Source organism: Oryctolagus cuniculus, chromosome 19 (assembly GCF_051225735.1).
Source record: "Oryctolagus cuniculus isolate XC-2025 breed Fujian yellow rabbit chromosome 19, ASM5122573v1, whole genome shotgun sequence".
Taxonomy (NCBI): domain Eukaryota; kingdom Metazoa; phylum Chordata; class Mammalia; order Lagomorpha; family Leporidae; genus Oryctolagus; species Oryctolagus cuniculus.
Window position 1 is genome coordinate 155,508 of NC_142885.1, and position 19,479 is coordinate 174,986.

The 19,479-nt window shown below is 41.8% G+C and overlaps 1 pseudogene across 1 annotated transcript; it reads right to left on the reverse strand.

The window, feature by feature from the left end:
* Positions 1-407: 407 nt before the first annotated feature.
* Positions 408-13,269, reverse strand: LOC138848412 (NIF3-like protein 1 pseudogene; annotated as a pseudogene). The gene is made up of 3 exons (XR_016225598.1): positions 13,108-13,269; positions 12,719-12,950; positions 408-1,919 (listed from the first exon to the last, which is right to left on the reverse strand). The product of XR_016225598.1 is annotated as an NIF3-like protein 1 pseudogene (transcript).
* Positions 13,270-19,479: the final 6,210 nt, after the last annotated feature.

A 19,479-nucleotide genomic window follows, 5' to 3' on the forward strand; every position in this document is an offset into this window, starting at 1 on the left:
TTCTAAAACTGAGGTGAAAGACTGGAATTTAGGTGGATCTACAGAACTGGACACAGAGACAGACCATATCATCCCAAACTGGCTACTGCCTAAAAATTGGTGTTCAATTCCAAGTTTTAAAGGACATTTTAAAACTAACCAATGGCAGAGACATCTAGGTTAACATATCCCAACTATTATTAAACTAAGGAGAGAATTACTTGGTTACTTCCCAAGAATCTTTAGTAAACTGATTTTAGTTGATCTTTCTTAATATTTGCTCTTCATTATGGTAGTTCAGTTATTTCCTTATGAACTAGAAAACATTTGTTGAACCAGATAAACTAGAAAAGATAATATAAGGGCAGTTCAAAAGGTTTGCAGAAAAAGGACTTAAAAGTTGTTTATTTTGTGAATTTTTTTATCTATGCAGTTTTCTCAAAATAAACATTTCCATGAGCTTTTTGAAGCATCCTCATACATCTTAAGATACTCTTCCAGAATGATACATCAACTCCACTGACTCATGTTACATATCCACATGAGTGGAGATGCAATCTGTAGGTTGTATCATCTTGATGTTTCTGTATGCCTTATACCACACAAAGAAGATCCCTGTCTGTCTCTGACAAGATAATATTAATCTTATTCTCCAAGTGGGCACCCAAACTATCACAAAGGTCAGAAAGAAAGCCTCATTCAGTGTTACTGTGTTCACAGAGGATGGCATTTATTCCTTAGGAAGTAGCATCCAGACCATCATAATGGGACATCCCACCCGTGAAGTACAGGTCTGCTTCCACATCCTGCAGGATGCTGCTCCCAGAACCAGCACACAGAGCCACAGCTTTGACTCACGATGCTAAGGTCCTTCCTACCCCAAGAGCTAATATGAGTTAGTTTGAGGTGTCTTTTGATTCACTCAATCATGGTTGCCAGGGCAACATATTCATCCAGGGTGCATGATCGACCTATTCCAGTATGTAGAGCAAAGGCTTCTGCAGTGACACAATTTCAGTTCTCTGGTAAAGTTATCTGTTTTGAGAGAGCTGAGCCACCACCTGTATCAAAGACTTCTCAGTACAATTCAGGCTGATCCTTGTTTTTCTCCTCATCAATCCTAGCAGAAAAAGAAGTGACAGGAGCACCTTCAACTTCTCTCACTGCAGACACAACTTTGTCCATATCTTGGGTATGCTTAATGTTGAATTGCACTCAGTGGTTCCCTCTATAGGATAGCCATGAGCTTTGGAAGGATATATATGCCTGGATGTGCAGGCTCCAAGCCCTTTGGAAAACCAGTTTTTCAATCCCTGGGGTGCAGCATCATAGGCTGTGTGAAGAGAGTAGATGCCAACTCTGTTCTCCAAAGCCCAGAACACTGGGCGCTCCTTTCAGGACATCCAGGTAATATGCTTTATGTGTAGGAAGATAGGTGGAAGGCAGGAAAAGATGAGATCTGCCTTCTTATGCAGAGCCTCCTCCATCACCTGCTCAGTCAAGTCATTGGTCAGGAAGAGTGTATTTATAGTTTGTGGTGGGCTTGGTTCCACCAGCAATCCAACATTGTCCCAACTCTCAGCAGAAGACAGGGATGCAAAGTCATTCAAGGAGGAAATGAGAGTCTTCAGACCCATGAAGGAACAGGAAGAATTGCAGTTCAGAGATTACATAAACCAGACTGTCATGGGGACCAGGCGTAAGCAAGATGACAACATACAGCAATTTTTGGACAAAACTCAATTTGAGTCCAGGTACATCTCCATAGCCTTTAATCTGTCTTTTTACATTGGCTTTTGTTTTCTAAACATCATTTTTCAAGTTGTTGTATATTTGGATTGCAGAACAATTTGTAAGATGAATTTTTAACGTGCATTGCTAAAAATGTTCTGAGTGAAGCTAATTGTCAACTTTATTAAGAAGGATTGCTTTCTGTCCACCTAGTGTAAAAATAAAATCAAGTAATGAAAAAAATGAGTTTACAAATTTAAAGGCAAAGAAACAGAAAGATCTGAAATTAGACCTGATAGAAAATGAGGAGTCCAACAAAAATCCCATTATGTTGATTTAAGACATGGCTGGCCTGTACTAATACCATATACAAATAAAAAAGAAGAATGAATGCTGCAGGATTCATTTGAGATTCATCAAATGTGAGGTATTATTTGAACAGCTACAAAGAAGCATTCAAGATGGAGAAGGAACTATAGTCTAAAGGTCATGGAAGATGTTCATACTGGAAAGAGAAGTGTCTGATTACAGATGGCAAAATCAGTCAGAATCAGAGATTGGGATGAATGGGAGATTAGAGGGAATACCTAGATGGGTAATGTTAAGGAGAATGCAGATGGCTTCAGAAGGAAAATACAAGAAACCAACAGTAGAGTTATGATAGAAACAGAGAGGAATTACCAGGGGAAAATCATATATAGTACTCTCAAATATGACAAAGAAAAACATTTAAATGGGCATTATGCTTTTATTGTAGTTGTTATGATGCCTTTTTTTTTTTTTTTTTGACAGGCAGAGTTAGACAGTGAGAGAGAGAGAGACAGAGAGAAAGGTCTTCCTCCCATTGGTTCACCCCCAAATGGCCACTACGGCTGTCGCACTGTGCCAATCTGAAGCCAGGAGCTAGGTGCTTCCTCCTGGTCTCCCATGTGGGTACAGGGGCCCAAGCACTTGAGCCATCATCCACTGCCTTCCCAGGCCACAGCAGAGAGTTGGACTGGAAGAGGAGCAACTGGGACAGAACTGGCACCCCAACCAGGACTAGAACCTAGAGTATTGGTGCCGCAGGCTGAGGATTAGCCTAGTGAGCCACAGCACCAGCCTATGATGCCTATTAAGATACCCTAGTTCTACTTTTGAGTGCCTGGATGTGACTTCCAGAATCAATTAACTAAGCTTCTATCACACCTCTGAGAGACTGGGACTACATTTCTGGCTCTTGTATTCAGTCTTGGCCCAGGTCTGGCTGCTGTGGGTGTTGAGGAATGAATTAATGCAAAAAAGTGTTCTCTCTACCTATATGTCTCATTCTTCCTAGCTCCCTTTCTCTTGAAGATAAAAATATTTTTTAGACATGACAAAAGGTTCAATCAATGCAATGATTAGAGAATAGCCTTTGGCTCTGACTATAATTTATGTTACTGGTAAGGGTTTCAGGGCTTCAATTAAGCCTAATTTGAGTAGGTTAAAATTCAAATGTATAATAGAATGATTTGCCTGAAAATATAACATTTAAAAGTGTCTGTGCAACCTACATTAATAGACTGAGAGAAATGAATGGAGAATTATTTAAGGCCACACAATAGATTCTGTCCTCCACACATTCCTGGTCTTATCTATATATAAGTACAGGCTCCAAAAAGCTCTCAAAGATCATACTGTTTTAGCAATTCCAAAATAACCTAAATAACCTGTTTATGCTTTTTTTTTAATTTGACAAGTAGAGTTAGACAGTGAGAGAGAGGTCTTCCTTCTGTTTGTTGGTTAAGCCCCCAAACGGCAGCTACGGACAGCACTGTGCTGATCTGAAACCAGGAGCCAGCTGATTCCTCCTGGTCTCCCATGCAGGTGCAGGGGCCCAAGCACTTGGGCCACCCTCCACTGCCTTCCTGGGCCACAGCAGAAAGCTGGACTGGAAGAGAAGAAACCAGGACTAGAACCCATATGGGTTCTAGTGCCCATATGAGATACTGGCACCACAGGTGGAGGATTAATCAACTAAGCCATGGCACTGACCCCTGTTTATGTTTTAACACTAGGTAATTCTTGGCTCTGCAGCATATTGAGTGTTTATTTCCAGCCTTGAACTAAAACACTATGCACAACATCATCTTTATGACTCATAAAGGTTCTGTTTCAGAATACATCTCATAGGTATTTAGCAAATTTCCTCTTAATTTTTAATTTGAAATGTAACAAATATGTCTTTTTGCTATAGCATCAGAAAGACAAGAGACTGTCTAAAGCCATACAACCCTGAACCTCCCACCCCCAATCTCATCTGATCTTGGAAACTAAGATGGGTCAGGCCTGGTTAGTGCATGGATGGGAGAAAGACAAGATACTAATTTGCTCTCAGCTTACATGGCTCTATTGTCTTATAACCATGCCAACTTTATCTTGTTCATGTGCATTCTCTAATGATGAATGTTGTGTTTGCCTTTCCATTTTAATTAACAAATTTTCATAAAGGTCCTAAAGCACAATGTAAAATGAGCTGAGGAATGATGAAGTAAGCAAGTTACTGAGATATATTAATTTCTCTGGTCTTAGAAACATGTAGACATGTAGAAGTCAATAGATCTATACCTGGAAGAGAAAATGAAAGAAGGTGGTAGTGAGAGAACTGGTCAGGATTGTACCTACATTCTACTGTGCAAAACAAGATTATGATAGAAATGTATACAGAATAACAGATATATAAGCTGGAAGAACAAAAACAATAAACCTTCCTCTGCAAGAATAGTGTTTTACCCATGATTACAGGCTGGAAAGACATTCTTGAAAGAGCACTCACAATTTATTAATTGGTAAAGATTAAACACAACTTAGTTTCATGAAGACATTCATTTGCTACTGATTTTTTAAAAAATTTAAGTTAGTAAAGATAATATAATTTTAAGAATTATTACCCAAATTAATTACAGAATTCCAAAGAAAGATCACGTGTCACTAACAACTGAACAATGGAAAAATAAATCAATGATATTAACTATGTTCCTCTTAATACAGGTATCCCCTTGGGATGCCATGTTAGCATGTTTCAATAGAGTATCTCCAGATTTTATATACCTAAAATTCCATAAAAAGCATGCATGTTGGAGGATTCCAAGATGGTGGAATAGGGAAGCGCATATACTAGTGGTAACTAGTTTCAAAAAATGTTGGAAGTACATTATTGGGGAAGAGTTAGAGAAAACTGTGGTGGAAATTCTACAGGAGAGAACGCCATGGATCTGTGTGGAAGATGCAGACATGCAGCATGAACACAGACACAACATGATGCCAGCAGCCAAAGGAGAAAGCACCAGCTTTGGAGAGTGAGGTGAGAGATCAGACTGCAGCAACCCATACCACTGGTGATACAGACAGAGGGAGACTTTGACGTGAGCCTGGCCTGGAGCTCTGAGGGGGAAAGTGTACCCACTGACCCAGTAAAAAAACAAGGGGGGGGCATGTTTCTCTCACTACATTCACTAAGCAATGGTGCCCAATATCAGTTGAGAGAAGGTGGACACCATTTTGGACAGAAACAGAAGATGCAGAAGTTCTTGTGCACTTGCCCAGCACCTGGCTGAGACAAGATGCCATCTACTACCAGTACCAGTGGCAGCAGCTTCAATGTATGCAACTTGCAACTGGTGGGGAGAAGGAAGCATTTGGTTGGTGGCTATTGTGCATGTGTGAGATCCAGAGATTCTAACAGAAGGAAAACTCCATGTTTCCCACTGACTTTGAGTCTGGCTGGCAAATTCACTAGAGTCTGTGCACCCACATATTACTGAGGTCCCCCCAATCTCTCAACATGTCACAGGCTCCAGTGCTCAAACTGTCAAAGCTCTGGGAATGTTTGCCTCTTTTTGAATGAGACAGTCTAGCAAGGTGGAGCAAATCCTCTGCAACCCTTGACAGTGGGAGCCCTGTGTGCTGAGACTGTGGAAACTCTGTGACTGCATAAGAAGGCACAGGATATAGCTGGTTCTCTGGGCAACCAATGTGAGCTGCTCTACAGGCACTTATCAAAAGAGAAAATTTTAAAAACCACAGGCAAGTGAAAAATGCTCACTATCACTAGTCACCAGAGAAATGCAAATCACAATCACAATGAGGTTTGACCTCACCCCTGTCAGAGTGGCTCTCAAACAGAAATCAACAATCAACAAATGCTGGCCAGAATGTGGGGAAAAGGCATCTTAATCCACTATTGGTGGGAAAATAAACTAGCACAGCTATTGTGGAAGATGTATGGAGACACCTCAGAAACTTGAACGTAGATATACCATATGACTCAGCAATCTTAATCCTGGGAATTAATCTAAGTGAAATGAAATAGGCACATGAGGGGCCAGCACTGTGGTGTAGTAGGTTAATGCCCTGGCCTGAAACGCTGGCATCCCATATGAGCACCAGTTCTAGTCTTGCCTGCTCCTCTTCTGATCCAGCTCTCTGCTGTAGCCTGGGATAGCAGTGGAAGATAGCCCAAGTTCTTGGGCCCCTGCACCACATGGGAGACCTGAAGGAAGCTCCTGGCTTCTGGCTTCAGATCAGTACCGCTCTGGCCATTGCAGTCATCTGGGGAATGAACCAGTGGGTAGAAGACCTCTCTCTCTGTCTCTACCTCTGTCTGTAACTCTGTATTTCAAATAAATTAAATCTTAAAAAAAGAAATAGGCATATGAAAGAGCTATCTGTATCCTCATGTTCATTGCAGCTCAATTAACAATAGCTAAGATATGGATTCAACCTAGATGTCCATCAACTGATGACTGGATAAAAAAATGTGATACATATATATATATATATGTACATACATATATATGTATATATAATAAACAACTACTCAGCTATAAAATATAATGAAATCCTTTGTTTTGCAACACAATGAATACAATCAAAAACCATTAAATTTATTGAAATAAGCCAATCCCAAAAAGACAAATTCCTATGTTCTCCTTGATCTGTGGTAACTAATAGAGCAGCAAAAAATGGAATGTATAGGAGTGAAATTGACATTTTGAGAGTTTATGATTGTTTACAGCCCTTGTCTCTACTGCTGAACAACAGTGCTGTACTCTTTACTTAGTATACGGTGAATCTTAAGAGTAAAAAGTCCACTGAAAGTAGATCAGTGTAGAAAGTAAGAGAAGTAGGGCTGACACTGTGGTGTAGTGGGGAGAACTGTGCCCAGTTTCAGTCCCAGAGGCTCCACTTCCAATCCAGTTCCCTGCTAATGTGCCTGGAAAAGATCAGATCACTCAGGGGCTTGGGCCCCTGCAACCACGTGGGAAACTGGGAAGAAGCTCCTGGCTCCTGGCTTTGGACCAGCCCATTTCCAGCCATCGCAGCCATGTGGGGAGTAAACCAGTGGATGGAAGATCTCTGTCTCTTCCTTCCTTTGTCTTTGTAACTTTGCCTTTCAAATAAAAAATGAATAGATCTTTAAGGAAAAATAAGACAGGGAATTAGAGAGAAAGGATGAGAGGGGATGTGTGGGTGGGAGAGAGGATAAGGTGGGAAGTATCACTATGTTCCTAAATCTGTATATATGAAATACATGAAATCTGTTTACCTTAAATTAAAAAAATTAAAAACTGACATTTAATTTCAATAGCTGTGAAATAGAATAACTACAATAAAAAATTCTACTTGTAGGCCAAATAAATTGGAATAGTAATAAAAATGCAATATAATTTTTAAAATGGTCTGACTTTAACATGTATCATCCCAGATGATGTATTGAAAACCTAATAATACCTGGAACTGGTGCTGTGGCACTGAGGGCTGAGCCTCTGCCTGTGGTGCTAGCATCCCATATGTTACCAGTTCATGTCCTGGCTGATCCTCTTCCAATCTAGCTCTCTGCCACCTGAGAAAGCAGTGGAGAATGACCCAAGTGCTTTGACCCCTACCTTGATATAGGAGACCTGGAGGAAGCTCCTAGCTCCTAGGTTCAGACTGGCCAAGCTCCAGCCATTGTCGCCATTTGAGGAGTGAACCATCAGATGGAAGACCTTTCTCTCTGTCTTTCCCTCTCTCTGTCTGTAGCTCTACCTCTCAAATAAAGAAAATCTTTAAAAAAATCCCCAAGACAATAGTTTCAACCCTCAGGAATAGATTGACACCAATTTTGAAAGGACCTTGAGGTGATAAGTTTTATCTCTTACACTCTCTCTCACCATGTAATGACTTCTGCCAAGTTAAGTTACAGGAATATGGCCCTCTCCTGATGGGGCCTCTTGATCATGGACTTCTCATATGACTGTAAGATACACTTTTTCTTTATAAATTACACATTGTACACTGGTTTTGTAACAACACAAAATAGACTAAGACTGAAAATAGATCAATACATATTTTCTCCTCTTTAGGAAAGAGAGAAGGAAAATGGAGAGGCAGCATGTGGCTTAGCAGGTTAAACTGCTGCCTGGAGTGCTGGCATCCTATTTGGGCACTGATTCTAGTCCTGGCTTGCTTTACTTCTTTTTTTTTTTTTTTTTTTTGACAGGCAGAGTGGACAGTGAGAGAGACAGAGAGAAAGGTCTTCCTTTGCCATTGGTTCACCCTCCAATGGCCGCCGCAGCCGGCGCGCTGCGGCCGGTGCACCGCGCTGATCCGATGGCAGGAGCCAGGAGCTAGGTGCTTTTCCTGGTCTCCGATGGGGTGCAGGGCCCAAGCACCTGGGCCATCCTCCACTGCACTCCCTGGCCACAGCAGAGAGCTGGCTTGGAAGAGGGGCAGCCGGGACAGAATCCGGCGCCCCAACCGGGACTAGAACCCGGTGTGCCGGCGCCGCTAGGCGGAGGATTAGCCTAGTGAGCCGCGGCGCTGGCTTGGCTTTTTACTTCTGATAACTCCTTATTAATATGCCTGGAAAAGCAACAAAAGATGCCCTAAGTACTTGAGAGTGTGTACTCATGTGGAGAATTGGATGAAGATCCTGACTTCTGGCTTCAGCTTGACCCAGCCCTGGACATAGCAGCCATTGGTGAGTGAACCAATGGATGGAATATTCTCTCTCTCTCTCTCCCTCTCTCTCTATTCCCCCCCTCCTTGTCTCTTCCCCTCTCTCTGTAATACTGCCTATTAAATAAATAAATCTTTAAAACAAAACAGAACACTAGCTTCTGGAGGATATCATGTTAATTTAAAAAAAGAGAAGGAAAATGCACAGAAGTTTAGAAAGCCATGAGACTATTGAGTTTTTATTTTTAAATTTTTTTAAAGATTTATTTATTTATATGAAAGTCAGAGTTACACAGAGAAAGGAGTGGCAGAGAGAGAGGGGTCTTCTACAGGCTAGTTCACTCCCCATCTGGCTGCAACAGCTGGAGCTGCACAGATTTGAAGCCAGGAGCCAGGAGCTTCTTCCAGGTTTCCCAAGCAGGTGCAGGAGCTCAAGGTCTTGGGCCATCTTCTATTGCTTTCCTAGGCCATAGAGAGAGCTGAATTGGAAGTTCAAGCTGGGACTTGAACCAGTGCCCATATGGATGCCAGCACTGCCAGCAACAGGCTTACCGGTTGTGCCACAGTACCGGACCCATTTTTTTTTTTTTTAATTTAGTTCATGTCTGTTCTCTAATGAGAATAGGGAAGGATTTTTTTAATATTTATTTTTTTATTTGAAAGGCAGATTTACAGAGAAGCAGAAGGAGAGGGAGGGAGAGAGAAGTCTTCATCCACTTGTTCACTGCCCAAATGGCTACGAACAGCCAGAGCTGAGAAAATCTGAAACCAGGATCCAGACCTTCTCCTGGGCCTCCCACGTGATTGCAGGGTCTCAAGGACTAGGGCCATCTTCCACTGCTTTCCAAGGCCATAGCAGAAAGCTGAGTGGGAAGTGAAGCAGGCAGGACTTGAACCAGCATCTATATGGGATTCCAGCACTGCAGGCAGTGGCTTTACCCACTATGCCACAGTGCCAGGCTCATATTATTTAGCAACCAACATAAGAAGCATATTTCAAAAAGTTTGCAGAAAGTTGAATTAAAAATAAGAGAAAACTGAAAATAAGCTGAAGAATAATTAAGTAATCACCTTACTGGAGAAAAATTAATTTTCTTTGATCTTGGAAATATATAGATGTCCTTATGATCATAACTGGAAGAGAAGATGAATGGAGAGAGTGGTGGTTGGGTTCACCCTTCGATTCCAATGTGCAAAATAAAATTATTATTGAAATGAATTGGAAGTGGAGTAGCCAGGACTTGAACTGGTTCCCATATGGGATGCTGGCACTGCAGGCAGTGGGTTTACCCACTATGCCACAGTGCCAGCCCCTATGTATAAATCTTATGACATCAGTAGAGACATTATGTCATATTATCCATTCCACATGAACAGGGAATGGTGATGTGAATATGTGAAAATATTCAATCTATGCATGATGATATGAAGTATTCATGGACAAAAAATTGTGTAACTTTTAGATATAGACAGATACACATATTAAGTGATTTTGTAAAGATGAGTTTAATTAGACCAATATAAATACACTAGTCATATGCTCTGTCAGATGCAGCCACAGGATCTGCAAATGTTTGGAGTTACCAAGTTTACATCCTTAACCAGAAGACATGGTGAATGAGAATTTAGAGTCTTTTTCAATGTATGATTAAATGAATATCTACAGTGAACTGGAAAATATGAATAAGAGGTTGGTGTTATTGGAAGTGGGTCCAATAGAGGGGGAATCCCCTTGCAGTACTACAAATGAGTCATATAGAACAATAGTGTGAATAAGCTAGAAGGTGATATTCCAGATAAAATTTGCATCTGGGTGCCACCATAGCTCAATAGGCTAATCCTCCACCTGTGGCGCCGGCACACGGGGTTCTAGTCCCGGTTGGGGCAACGGATTCTGTCCTGGTTGCTCCTCTTCCTGCCCAGCTCTCCTCTGTGGCCCAGGAGTGCAATGGAGGATGGCCCAAGTGCTTGGGCCCTGCACCCACATGGGGGACCAGGAGAAGCACCGAGCTCCTGGCTTTGGATCAGTGTGGTGCGCCAGCTATAGCACGCCAGCTGCAGTGGCCATTAGGGGGTGAACCAATGGAAAAGGAAGACCTTTCTCTCTGTCTCTCTCACTGTCCACTCTGCCTGTAAAAAAAAAAATTGCATCTGATATGTACCCCTAAAGATGTACATGTTTAGGATTCTGAGCTTTGAAAAGAAGTACACATGAATGCAAATTCTTGCCATTTATATTTTGCAAGGCAATTTTGTTGTATTACTAAAACTTTGACTTACATTTCTCCTCACATGGAATTAAGAATTCAATCCATAAGTAGAGGTGTACTTCAAAGATTAAATAAGAAAAAATATACAAGACCCCATGGATATGCTTTTAATTAAACAGCATTTGAAAAACTTGTTCTCTTGCCATAGGTCATGGGACTCCAAATCCTATTAAGTTGACATTTACCAATGCCATTTTGCTAAAGTGATCAGTTTAAGTTCATAATTGATCATAAATATAGGATTAAGTGTCAAAGGGCTTATATAAAAAAGATCCGTGCCTGCTAATAATAATTGATAGAATTAAAAAGCAGAGAATGATCCAACATGGGAAGTAGGATACACAGCAGACTCATAGAATCACCAATGCCCTAAACAGCACTCTGGCCTCAGAATCAGCCCTTAAGACATTCAGATCTGGCTAAAAAGCCCATGAGAGTTTCTCAGGCATGGAAAGCCAAGACACTGTGGAAAAAAAATGACCTAAATGAAAAATCTCTGTGAGTAAGATCCCAGTGGAAAGAACAGGCCATCAAAGAAGGAGGTACCTTTCTCTGAAGGGAAGAGAGAACTTCCACTTTGATTATGGCCTTGTCTAAATAAGGTCAGAGTTTGTGAACTCAAGAGACTTCCATAGCCTTGGCAGCTCATAACAAGAGCCTCAGGTGATTACTGACATCATAAATAAGAATGTCAATTGTTAAATCAACAACAGGAGTCATTGTGCACTTGCTCCCCATGTAGGACCTCTGTCCTTAAAGTGTTGTACTATGAGAATAAACTGTAAAAGTAATCTTCAAACAGTACTTTATACTCTCCCTGACTCCCTCTCTCTCCTTCTCCCTCTCTCTCTTCTGAAAAGTCTGACTTTCAGATAAGTAAATCAATAATTAAAAAAAAAAACTAAGAAAGCAGAACAGATTCAAGAAAAAAAAATATTTTAATAAGGACTCCAGAACAGGCTATAAATGTGGTACTATTGCAGTTTTGTCACTATGATGTACTAAAAGAAAAATAATGTGTATTATCATGTACTAATTTGAATGATTGATTATTGGTAATTAGAATTTAGTTTTAAATGAAAACATTTCAAGTGACAATATTCATCAGCCTAGTAGAAAAAGGTTGAAACAGGTCAGCGCCACAGCTCACTAAGCTAATCCTCCACCTGTGGAGCTGGCACTCTGGGTTCTAGTCCTGGTTGGGGCACTGGTTCTGTCCCAGTTGCTCCTCTTCCAGTCCAGCTTTCTGCTGTGGCCCGGGAAGGCAGTGGAGGATGGCCCAAGTGCTTGGGCCCTACACCTGCATGGGAGACCAGGAGGAAGCACTTGGCTCCTGGTTTGGATCAGTGCAACGCCGGCTATAGCAGCCATTTGGGGGTGAGCCAATGGAAGTAAGAACTTTCTCTCTGTCTCTCTCTAACTCTGCCTGTCAAAAAAAAAAAAAAAAGGTTGAAACAAAACACTCTCAATCTCACAAAGTCATGTGAATAGAAGGCATATCTGATTTATTCTAATAGGCCTTCCTAAAATTTACTAACTATTTTCTGACAATAGTGAATTTGGCTCATCATAGAAAATTCTTTGAAGGCTCTTGTTAAAATTGTCCCTCTTTGAAAAAGTAAATTTTACTGCATGAATCTACAAGAGGTAAATTTTTGTTTTATAGAACATTGGAAAACCAATGATGCTTCGTCTCTAATTTCTGATTTACTTTATAGAACAGAACTTATACAGAAAAAATTTCACTTTATCTATTTTTTTAAATATTTACTTACTTATTTGACAGAAAGTCAGGAGAGAGACAGAGAGGTCTTCCCTTTGCTGGTTCACTCCCCAATGGCCACAATGGTCAGAGCTGGGCCAATCCAAAGCCAGGAGCCAGGAGATTTTTCTGGGTCTCCCACATGGGTGCAGGGGTCCAAGCACTTGGGCCACCATCCACTGCTTTTCCAGGTCATTAGCACAGAGCTGGAGTGGAAATGGAGCAGCCGAGACATGAACTGGCACCTGTATGGGATAGCAGAGCCACAGGCAGAGGCTTAATGACTGTGGCACGCACCGGCCCCCACTTTATCTAAATTTATGGTAAACCCATGAGTCGCATCACAACACAATTTTTTCTTCCTTCCCTCCTTCCCTCCTTCCCTCCTGCCCTTCTGCCCACCTGCCTGCCTGCCTTCCTGCCTGCCTTCCCTGCCTTCCTGCCTTCCCGCCTTCCTTCCTGCCTGCCTGCCTACCTGCCTTCCTTCCTTCCTGCCTGTGGGGAAATTAGGCACAGGAGGCAATTCAAAGATGGTGGCTGAAGGGAAATTAGGCACACGTGGCAACTCAAAGATGGTGCCCAAAGTCATTTACCACCAAAGCTGATTGGCCGCGCAGCATCAGGGGAGGTGACAACTGATGATGTGTACAGACATATGGCTGGTCCTGTAAAAAGTTGCCCTGTAAAATGACCTTTTAAGTAATTGGTTGGCCCTTATGCCCTGCCCCAGTAATCATGTGGTCTTGTGCTTTAAAAGGCTTTGCCATGTGCCAATAAATGGAGTTCTTGCTTGCTTGACTTGACTCACCACTGCGTCTGACTGTCTCTGGGATCGGGAGGCTGGGGAACGGGCGAGCGGCGCACTTACCTTTCTTTGGACCCAGTCCATCCTCCTTTGGGTGGACTAAGACCCAGCACCTGCCTGCCTTCCTGCCTGCCTTCCTGCCTGCCTTCCTGCCTGCCTTCCTTCCCACCTGCCTGCCTACCTGCCTTCCTTCCTGCCTGCCTACCTGCCTGCCTGCCACCCTGCCTTCCTTCCTTCCTGTCTGCCTTCCTACCTGCCTGCCTGCCTTCCTGCCTGTCCTTTTCTCCCATTTTCTTTCTTCTTTCTTTCATTCTTCCTTCCTTTCTCTTTTGTCTCTCTTTTTCTTCTTTCTTTTTTCTTCTTCCAATTTATTTCTTTTTGTTTTCTTCATTCTTTTTCTTTCTTTTTTTCTTTTTCTTCCTGTTAATTTTTCTGTGTCATGATTCTTGCACATTGCATCCAAGGACATGGACCAGGGATAGAGGCTTATGATTACTGTGTGCAAGAACTCTCCTCTTGAGGGTCAAAGCATCTGACAAAGAAGCTCTCCTAGATTAAGTCCTCAAGCACCTCTCTCAATAACAAGTGAGAAAAGGTGTGCTAACTGGAGATAATCTTTGGTTTAATTGACTCTGGGAGGTCTGAGTGTTGCTGGGGTCCTCATTGGGATATAATAATGGGTCATGAATCATGTGAATGTGACTATTCACCACAAGAGGGCTCTGTAGGGTCAATTACATTTTCACAATCATTGACATCTGATTCCCCACTGTTGTCTCCAGCTGCTCTGCTGGGGAAGAAAATCTGCTTCACTTGCAGGATACTTAAGTCCAGCACTGGCGGAAGCATAATTGAAAGAGCCCACAGCTGAGATAAAGGCAAAAAGACCCTTGCTTCCATGTGAGAATGACTAAGAATACTGTCTTGATTGGGTAAAAGTCATCATGAAGAGGATCAGGGACCTCTGCATCTCCAAGTGTATTTCTACCTCCCAGCTGCGAACCCAGACTAGGGCATCCATTGAATATACAATGATTCCATACGTCTATGTGGTGCTTCTCTGTTTAACACTGCCTGCTGAAATCTTGTTCCCATATACTTTTACCCAGCATGATTTGTCTTAATTTTCTCACTTCTCCCTGACAATATTCAACAATTTGCACACTGTGCTCTACATTTAACAGACTGACAACACTTAATTTTTGTGTGTACTATAAACCTGATAAATTGCTCTAATGATTTTTATTATTTCATCATTGTGAAAATTCCTGTATCATGTTCTTTAATAAGTTTGGCATAATACTGAATGGTGTTTGACACTGAAGACACTGTGTTTTTGCTTGCTAGTATTACCTAGATTGGGAGTAGTGATATCCTCTGATTATACCTTCAAATTGAACTAAAGAGAGACTAAATTCTAAAGCAGGAATAAAATTGCTGATAGTGGAGGTGAAGCTGATGAGAAGGAAGACAAGATTGGGTACTCTGATGGTGTGAGTGAGCTGTTTATGGGTGATCTGTTCCTTATATAAAACCTGCTGCTGTGGGCTTGCCAATTTTTATGTACCACTCAGTAACCTTCTTTCACGTATCTTTAAGAATTCTGTCTCAAATCTCTCCCTTAATTTCACTTTCACAGTTATGGAAAACAAAGTTTTGAACAAAGCTGATGGTTATGGATTTAAATCATTTGCAGAAATTCTTTCTTTCTAATGCATGGATCACTGATGCTGAAAGTTTCCTCTTATCTCTCCCAGCAAGAATCCTTAATGGCCCACACTGCTGGTGGTACTGTAGAAACTTACAGTGCTGAAGGTGTAGTCCAAAATGGAGGCTGTCATGATGAAATTCTCTGAGTGCACTATTTTAATATCAGGCAGTGGGTTAACACCCTGGCCTGAGTCCCCCACACTTTCGCATTAGGGTTTAGCTCTGAAACCTTAGTTGTTGGTACCTGCCTCAAAGCTGGGATGGAATTTGAGAAGTGGTTTGAGATACAGGACCATTCATCAGATGAGAGCTGTCCTTGCCCTCTTGGCCTCGCTGTGCCTGCAGTTCAGCCACAACTTTAGCGTTCTCATCAGAAGTCATGGGTTCCACTTGGAGAAGTTTAATGTAAACTTCAGGATGCTGCCCGCGCCACCTGCCCTGCCCGACCGGCCTCCGGTGGGCTCCTTGCCACAGCCCAGGTGCCTGGTGACCCCGCAACATGCAGGGAGAGCCGAGGAGGGAGACTAGGAAGAGGTGGCGCTGCGAGGCCAGGCTGGATGTAGGGAGGAAGGGCTGGCATGGGCCGGTGCAGTGGCAAAAGTGGATTCTTCCTCTTTGGGACCGAAAATGTCTCAACCTCGAGACTCTGGATCCCCAACACTCCTTCCCTTCACATGAGAACACACCTAAATAAATCCTTAAAAGGTTGAGTGTGAATCAATCTGGCAGAAATTCACTAAGTACCAAGTTGATAGCACCCATCATAGAGTGGATGGGAGACTGAGCAGAGCCCAGCGTTGAACCATAGTGCTTCTGATGAGAATACAGGGCCCACATTTTCTCAGAAAGGAACACTGGAGGGGCCCAGCTTGAGGTGGGTCAGAGGCAAAAGTGCTAAAAGTATAATAACTGGGCATTCTCAATGAATGGGACTCACTCATGGTATTTCTGTAAGTTTGAAATAATTTTGAAATTAACTACTCTTAAAATGACCAAATTATAAGATGTCAATATCCATATCATGTTAGTAAAGCAGGGACAGCATCAAATACTATAAAGGCTAAACCTTACCCAATTCCTATTAGGCCGAAGTTGTAAAACTTGTCCCCTTCTAAGCATCTACATGTGTGGAGACTGCACAAAAAATAGAATAATATTCACAATACATTTTTTGTGAATATATTTGTGATAATTTGTAAACAGCTTGATCTTTCTAATTTAAAGGTTTGAAAACCCTGTTGCTCTTTAAAAATAATTATTTTATTTTTGTACTTGAAAAGTAGAGATGGGGTGTATCTCAAATCTGTTGGTTCACTCCCCAACTTTATGCCACAACTGGGGCAGGACCAAGCCCAAACCAGCAACCTGAAACACAATCTGGGTCTCTACAAGGGTGGCATAGACTCAACTCCTTTAACCTTCATCACTGTCTCTCAGAATGCACACCAACATGAAGCTGGAGTTCGAAGCAGAGCTGGGACTTTTCCCAGGCTCTCTGACATGGGATGCAGACATCCCAAGCAGTGGCACACCACTATGTCAAATGGTCACTCCTTCATTTTTAAATTAATTTTTATTTGGGAATCAGAGAGACTGAGAAAGACAAGCAGCAGAAATCACTCATCTGTTGGCTTACTACACAATGCCCACCACAATCAGGACTGAGTTAGATGAAAGACAGGAGTCAGGAGCTTCATCCAGGTCTTCCATATGGTTGACAGAAATGCTTGGGCCATTATCCACTGCTATCTCAGACAAACTAGCAAGAATCTAGAATGGAAGAGGAGTTGCCAGGACTCAAAGCTGCACTCCAGTATGAGATGCCAATGTCAGAAGAGCAGCTTAACTTATTGAATCACATGCTAGTCCCTGCATCAATTCAAACCAGTGCACTCACCCTACCCTGTATATATTCAAAGAATGCAAAGCTGGACATCCCCTCCCTTTCCTTATTATAAAAGCCTCAGTCCTGCTCCACCTCAGAAGAACCGTGGTTCACTTTAAACTGAATCTGTCTCCCAATTTGCAATCCTATTCTGCATCTGAAAAACATCTCTCTGATTTTATTTTAATCTCATTTATGACCTTTTGCTTTATATAATCCAGGACTCTCTGGTCTTGTCTCCTTGCCTACTGGCAGATTTGGGAAAATGTTTTGTATTATGTATTTTCACTACCACAGGTGAATACCTGAGGGTTAAAATGTTAGGTAAGTGAATGCTACATTTTTTTCCTAAAAAGTCTTTGTTGAATTAGAATCCATATGTCTTAGTACTCATGAAGCAGATGTTCTTCAGAATCACATCCTCTACAGCTTTCCCTCAGATGTCTCAAGCAGGGCCTGAACTTCATTGGTGACATCCATAATCATATCCTTGAATGTGACTCCTAAAATATGGACATCTTTGCTCAGCCAAGGCCATCTATACCAACGTCTAGGAGAGAAGGTCATAACTGTACCAAGGGAGTGGCTCCATGGATAGAAAATTTAAACCATGGTTGGGATTACCCTCAAGTATTTCCCTGTCCTGGCCTTCCACATGTCTTTCCCACACAATTACTGGGATAGGTACACAATCTGAACAGTCAGTAATTTCAATATATGGGAGTGTCACAGCTATGCTATGAAATAACCTGTAGATGTCTGGGTAAAGTGGGAAATTATACATGATTATAAATTTTTGAACTTAAGAATACAAAACTATTTCCTTATCAGTTTCAAATGCATCTCCTAACTCATTATGTGGCAGCAAAACATGAATTAATTCTGACTTATCAACTATGACCATGAGTGAACTATTCTCTTATATGAACCTTAGGTTACTCCACAAAATGACTGAACATTGGAAGAGCTAAAGTATATGGTGTTGCTTATGTAGCAAATAATAAATGGGACTTATATCTGTTTGTGTTAAGGTGGAGAGGATGATGAAACAGTGACCAGCACTATTCAGATTGAACAGTCGAAATACAAAACCTGGGGTTCAGCAGGTGCAGCTCTTTCACCTCTATCTCCGTCATGTTCACTGTCACAAATAAGAAGCAGTTCTGGACAGGCTCAGATTCCTGAATTGCTGCAATATGATGGTCTTAGCCTTATTTCTTTTGTGGTGAGGACTCACTTCTCTCTTCTCTGGGGTTTCCAATCATCAGTTATCATTTTCCTTCTATCTGTTACTATTATTATTTACTTATTTGAGAGGCAGAGTTTTAGACAGAGAGAAGAGAGAGGGGCCTCTTCCATAATCTGGTCCATTACCCAAATGGCCACAATGGCCAGAGCTGGGCCAATCCCAAGCCAGGAGCCAGGATCTCTTCTGGGTTTCCCATGTGAGTGCAGGGGCCCATGCACCTGAGCCATCTTCCACTGCTTTTACAGGCCATTATCATGGAGCTGGATTAGAAGTGGAGCAACCAGGAGACCAACCAGTGCCCATATGAGTACCACAGGAGGAGGATTAGCTTCTTATACCATAGTGCCTGTCCCATCTCCTTGTCTCTTAATCCAGTCTATCTGCTAAATGGGAAACAGAATATTTCCAATTTAATGTCATCTCAACAGTCATTAGAAAAATTGTCATTTAACATTATTTTTTATTGTTACATGCATTTTAAATCTACAGCTAGGGGGCCAGCATTGTAGCATAGTGGGTAAAGAAACTGCCTGTGACACCATCATCCCTTATGGGTGCTGGTTCAAGACCTAGCTGCCCCAATTGCAATTCATCTCCCTGCTAATATGCCCAGAAATACAGTGGAGGATGGTCCATGTGCTTGGGCCCCTGTACCCATGTGAGGGATCTGAAAGAAACTCCTGACTCCTGGTTCCAGCCAGAGCATTGTGGCCATTTGAGGCATGAAACAGTGGAAAGAAGATCTCTTGCTCTTTCTCTCTCTCTCTTTCTCTCTCTTTTTTCCTCTGTGTAACTCTTTCAAATAAATAAATAATTATTTTTAAAAATCTTAAATGCACAGCTAAAAGTAAATAAAATTACTCTTCATATATTATATGTATTTTAAAAATATGCATAAGAGAAGCAGGCAGGTCTAGTAGTTAGATGCCTGAATCCTACATTACAGTGCAAAGTTTGATATCTACATCCAGAACCATACTCCAGTTTCCTGTTACTGCAGACCCTGGAAAGCAATGGTGATGATTCAACTAACTGGGTTCCTGTCACCCATTTGGGAAACCTATATAGAGTTCTTGACACCACCTTAAGTATTGGCACAATCTTGACCAATGTAGATATTTGGGG